This window comes from Onychostoma macrolepis, chromosome 19 (assembly GCF_012432095.1).
Source record: "Onychostoma macrolepis isolate SWU-2019 chromosome 19, ASM1243209v1, whole genome shotgun sequence".
In the NCBI taxonomy this organism is placed as follows: domain Eukaryota; kingdom Metazoa; phylum Chordata; class Actinopteri; order Cypriniformes; family Cyprinidae; genus Onychostoma; species Onychostoma macrolepis.
The window spans coordinates 13,555,233-13,561,568 of record NC_081173.1 but is presented as its reverse complement, the minus strand read 5'-3'; the positions used below and the strand labels follow the sequence as shown (position 1 = coordinate 13,561,568).

Below are 6,336 nucleotides of genomic sequence, written 5' to 3'. Positions count from 1 at the left end.
TAACGTTTGGAATGCGACACTGTTTGAGAGGGGTCTCTTTTCACTGTTGCATTGTGGCAAGAACACAGCTGTATGTGTTACTAAGTGTGAAAGTTCTGAAACTGTAGAACTAGTAGAACGTGATGGCACAGAAGAACTCATCCACAATATCCACCGCCCGTTGCCATCAGCTCCCGCTTCTCACACACACGAGCGCGATTTTACCACTATATTTAGCAACTTTCAGACCCTTTTAGCGGCTTTTTTCCATAGAATATACAAACTGACGAACCTAGCGACATTTTTGGATAAACCTTAGCTATGGTTCAGTTGGAAGATGTCACCAGTGCTGCTCCGCGAGCGTGAGGTCTGACTCCCAGCACAGTGTCGCCTCTCTCGGCGTCTGTTCTGTGCAGTGAGCGGCAGAGAAGCACCACATTCAGTTGGCCGTACCTCAGCAGACTTGTCAGTAAATGAGTACAAAACAGCGTTTCCAAGCACTTGCCGCTAACTGACTGTTATAAATTATAAATATGAGCATAGTTAGTCTGTTAATACTATGCACTTTTTGTTACTCAGACGCAGGCAGTGTGCTGCATAGCCGCTCTTTAGTGTAACGTTAGATGCATGTTGATTTTATCAGACGATGTCGCGATTATAAATGAGAGTGACTCCTGGTTAACTTGTATTAATGGGTCATGTTTACTCACTATTTAGTGTGGAATTTTTCTACAATATTCGCTCATCATGACAGTAAAATAGAGCATTCTAAGTCAATCTACTGCAGTTTTTCCTCTCTCAATCAGTAGAAAATGTGGTTAACACCCGGTCATGCATGGAAAAAAGAAATACCGTCATATACCGTGAAACTGGTATAATTTTGAAAAATACCTTGATTTAAAAATACCGCAAATTTTTGGTCATACCGCCCAGCACTAGGGAGTATTCAAATCACTGAATGTGTGAAGTGTGTTTTTGAATCAATTAATAGATAGCGTCACGTCATTGACCTGCTTACAGCTGAAAGCAGAGTAGATAGCTTCCATCTGTAAACTCCGACCTGTGAAATAAGCTCTTTTAGCTGCTCTATTGATTGTGATTTTGATAGGTCTGTAAAGCGTTTATTAGCTACCATTCTTATGATTGGTGCATGAGCCGTGGTGTCTCTGGTGGCCCATGCTGCACAGAATTCCCTCACTTATCACCTGTGCTGTCCTAGTTTGCTTTTACACCACAGTAAACAGCTTTTAAAGGTTTTTATTTTCTGTTAAAGCTGGAAATTGAGATTTAGCAGTCTGTTTGGCACTCAAACGTTTGTAGCTGCCAAGCTCCAGCGTTCGGTTTGTATAACAATGCTCTGGGTTAACGTGAGTTTTGTTCCTTTTCTGCATTTTAGGTTGACGGGATTTCAACTGCCCGCCCCTATAGTCAGCACAGGACCCAGACTCACACTATGGCTGCTGTCAGACTACGCCGTAAGTGGCCAGGGTTTCAAAGCCGTGTACGAAGGTAAGAGTCATGTATTAATCTTCTATTTTTTTGTCTCAAGTCAGTTCACTATCGTGAACATGTTCAATCTCTCATTTCTGGGAAACCCTGTAATTATGTAAAGTGGATTCTGCACTAGCATGCATGGCGTAAATGTAGACTTTTATCTCATTTTATAGGCTAATTGCATTAATATGCACGGCCAATTTAAAGACTGAGAATCCGTGCACAGATTTCCTCTTGGTTCCATGCTGGCTTCTTGTCATATTTCTTTTGATGTGAGTGCTTTATGACCCAAAAAGCAGCAATATTAATGCTCGCTTCAGAGAAGCAGCAAGGAGAATGAATCTATGCTAATTAGATTATCTAATTGAGATTGTACACTGATGGCAGGTGAATCAAGTCCTCTGGGTTCATCTAGTTCTGCACAGTATAAATGGAAAATAATGTCTGATTGAGATGGCGATCATGAACGTGGTCTACATGCATTATGATTTATGCATGAGCCGTGGTGTCTCTGGTGGCCCATGCTGCACAGAATTCCTCACTTATCACCTGTGCTGTCCTAGTTTGCTTTTACACCACAGTAAACAGCTTTTAAAGGTTTTATTTTCTGTTAAAGCTGGAAATTGAGATTTAGCAGTCTGTTTGGCACTCAAACGCGTTTGTAGCTGCCAAGCTCCAGCGTTCGGTTTGTATAACAATGCTCTGGGTTAACGTGAGTTTTGTTCCTTTTCTGCATTTTAGGTTGACGGATTTCAACTGCCCGCCCCTATAGTCAGCACAGGACCCAGACTCACACTATGGCTGCTGTCAGACTACGCCGTAAGTGGCCAGGGTTTCAAAGCCGTGTACGAAGGTAAGAGTCATGTATTAATCTTCTATTTTTTGTCTCAAGTCAGTTCACTATCGTGAACATGTTCAATCTCTCATTTCTGGGAAACCCTGTAATTATGTAAAGTGGATTCTGCACTAGCATGCATGGCGTAAATGTAGACTTTTATCTCATTTTATAGGCTAATTGCATTAATATGCACGGCCAATTTAAAGACTGAGAATCCGTGCACAGATTTCCTCTTGGTTCCATGCTGGCTTCTTGTCATATTTCTTTTGATGTGAGTGCTTTATGACCCAAAAAGCAGCAATATTAATGCTCGCTTCAGAGAAGCAGCAAGGAGAATGAATCTATGCTAATTAGATTATCTAATTGAGATTGTACACTGATGGCAGGTGAATCAAGTCCTCTGGGTTCATCTAGTTCTGCACAGTATAAATGGAAAATAATGTCTGATTGAGATGGCGATCATGAACGTGGTCTACATGCATTATGATTTATGTTTTCATATGAAGTGTTTCTTTGCATTCATCAGTTTTATCTGATGCTGCATATGATGGGTGGTCAACCTGGTTTGTTCGATGTGTTTGTTGTGATAAAATGTGATAAAACAGTTCTAGTTTATAAATGGATGTCTAAAGTGGGGCTGCGCATTTAGTTGCGCAAAATCTTGGATCGCTTAGTGTGATATGCTCACAGATTCATTCGCTTTTATTATGAGACTTACGAAGTTCTGTCAGGGTCTGAAATTGAGTCACAGTTTTGCCCTGACTGGTTGTACAATTTGGCAAGCAACAGTTGGAAAAAACATCAAATTACTGCTTTATGTTCTAACAAAAAAAAAAAAGCTCCCGGAGCAGGTGAGGAGGACAGGAGCGTACAGAGCCCTGAGCGATGACCTACACCAGTACGGACAAGCCTTATCTCATCCATACGTTTCAGACTAATTCAGTCTGGCACTATAATTATGTGCCACTTCTTGTCACATGACCTTCTATGCGGGTCTGCTGAAACCGTGTACAGGAGCAGAATTAAAGAGTGATGTATGTAGCACATGCCCCTGGTCTGACTTTCAGTAAAGACAGCAGAATAATGAGAAGCCCAGAGCTCTTATCAATAGCCCACGGCTGAATAGCGATTTCCTTTATGACTGTCCTTCACAGAAGTGTGAAGCAAAGCTCATCAAGAACATCAGCATACCCAATCAACAATTTATTTTGTCCTAATGATACTCTGTCCTGTATAGTATGAAATCGTAATGAAGAGTTTTACACTTTACAGTGAACTATATAGGCCTAAATATTCATTGTGTGTATATGTACTCTATCTATATATGTACAGTCATGGCCAAAAATATTGGCACCCTTGGTAAATATGATCAATCATGTGTGTGTGGGGGTCTCTCCTCAACCACCACCAGTGTGCAGCATCCACTTGGATGATGCGACGGCAGCCACAGTACAGTGGCGCCAGTGCGCTCACTAGGGATGGGCGATATCTTATCGTTTGCGATATACCGTTGAAAATTCTCCTCACGATAAAAATGTGTCTCCTCGCGATAATAACGATAAGTCTAGTTGATGACGTAGTTTTGCGCGCGACCGATTCACTGTTCACGTGCGGAGTGAAAACAAGCATGGCGGAAGGCGGACGTGAGGCTGAGGAGGAGCTTGTTGTTAAGCAAGGAGCTACCTCCACAATTTGGAACTGGTTTATAAAATCAGATGCGGAGTAGATGCGGAATCCCGCGGGATGGGAAACAAAATCGCTACGAATCACGTGATTGGGACGGGACAGGAAAAAATGTCATCGGGAGTGGGCGGGACCGGGAATAGTAATGATACCCAACTTTATACACAAATATACCTTTTATATAAATAAACTATAAACTGTATATTTTAATTCGGAACTAGTTGCCCTGTCTCGCTCTCCTCCTGTTTGCTTGGGTGTGGCTGGTTAAGTGAATGACGCAGTCCGTGACGGACAGATCGTTAACGGCTGGTCTGTGTGGTAATACACACTATCATTCATCGACCTCAAATATGGCTTTTCATCTGAAAGATGTATGTAGTAGCAACTTTACATGGCCGCTCAATATGATGTTAATATAGAGAAATGTGCGCTACTGAAGTGTTTGTGTGGAGAGTGGAAGCTGAATAGCGCGCTCGCTGCAGGACAGGCGCCGGTGCGCTCACTTGGTCTTAAAATATCCGTAATTTTTGGTCATACAGATAAAAGTAGCCTAATACATCTTTCGAATCTGTAAAGACTCTACGCTTATTTGTGTACACTCAGAATAACAACGAACGTTGCGCTTTAAAGCAAACAGGGTGCGCTTTAGGTCTCTGAGCGAGAAACTTCTGTCTTTGAAAAATATATCTATAGAGAGTGAAATGTCTACTTTCAAATGAAAGAACAAAATTCAAATAGAAAACGTGTGTGTTAGCATGAATGATTTACATAAAATTTAATGTGTGCAACGTAGCCTACACTTTGCATAAACTGGCTTTCAGTTCAATATAATAACAAAAACTACATTTTGGGTTTTATTCAACTAAGGTGGGCACGCTGTGACTGTAACTGACAGATTTCGCCAAAAATAAATTAATAAAAAAATAAATAATAATAATAAAAAAAACGGGAGTGGGAGGGAATGGGAGTAATTCTCGGACCGGGACCGGATTTTCCCCAGTTAGTGTGTACATATATATATATATATATATATATATATATATATATATATATATATATATATATATATATATATATATATATATATATATATATATATATATATATATATATTATCGTCATTGGTATCGTTATCGCAATAAATACCTAAAATTATCGTGATAAATTTTTAGGCCATATCGCCCATCCCTAGCGCTCACCACACACCAGCTACATGTGGATAAGAGAGAGAGTCAAAGAGCCAATTCAGTGGATTTATGGAAATAAAATGGAAATAAATGTTTTCTCTAATACACATTGGCCACAATTAACGGCACCCTTTTATTCAATACTTTTGAAACCTCCATTTGCCAGTTTAACAGCTCTAGATTTTCTCCTATAATGCCTGATGAGGTTAGAGAACACCTGGCAAGAGATCAGAGACCATTCCTTCATTCAGAATCACTCCAGACCCTTTAGATTCCCAGCTCCATGTTGGTGCTTCTTCTCTTCAGTTCACCTCACTCATTTTCTATAGGGTTCAGGTCAGAGGACTGGAATGGCCATAGCAGAAGCTTGGTTTTGTGCTCAGTGACCCATTTTTGTGTTGTTTTTGAGGTTTGTGTTTGGATTATTGAATGGTTGGAAGATCCAAACATGGCCCATTATAAGATTTCTAATAGAGTCAGTCACTTATTGATTTTTTTTATCTGTTGGTATTTGATAGAATCCATGATGTCATGTGTCTAAACAAGATGAGAATTTGGGCTTTGTTTTCCCTCCTATTTATATTTATGTGAAACAGGAAGCCATGGCTGGATAATTTCATGTTCATAATCACCCTGCTCAAAATTGTGAATATGAATGGGAATATACTTCAGATATATTTTACTCATAAGAATTTCTAGGGGTGCCAATTATTGTGTCCAATGTGTATTTGAGAAAAACATTTATTTCACAATGATATTTCCCCCCATTTTAAATTATCCAATGAAAGGTTAGATTTTTGTGAATTACCGGTATTTGAAATAAAAGATCAAAAGGATTAACAATGCAGATTAATTTTCACAGCCGCCTTTGATCATATTTACCAAGGGTGCAGATATTTTTGACCATGACTGTATATACATGTATACATATTAGGGGTGTAATGGTACACACATTCCTACCGAAAATTTTTGGTACAGGTCTTTCGGTTCAGTACACAGTACTCAGTACACATTTCATTTACCTCAGGCAAGTCATCAGTGTCTACAGCTCGCTATTTGCTAGAGAAATTAAGTCTAGTGAAGAGCATTTTGCTAAATATTTGACTATACTTTATTATATTTACTTTACCTGTTAGTGATGTCTTATTTAATGTA

General features: G+C 39.6%; 1 protein-coding gene across 1 annotated transcript in view; it reads left to right on the top strand.

Annotated features, from left to right (window-relative positions):
• Nucleotides 1–2,226: 2,226 nt before the first annotated feature.
• Nucleotides 2,227–6,336, top strand: part of csmd2 (CUB and Sushi multiple domains 2) — a 262,731-nt gene continuing 258,621 nt past the window's right edge. Inside the window, 1 exon segment of the mRNA XM_058752757.1 lies at nt 2,227–2,326. The gene's annotated coding sequence lies outside the window, so the exon portion shown is untranslated.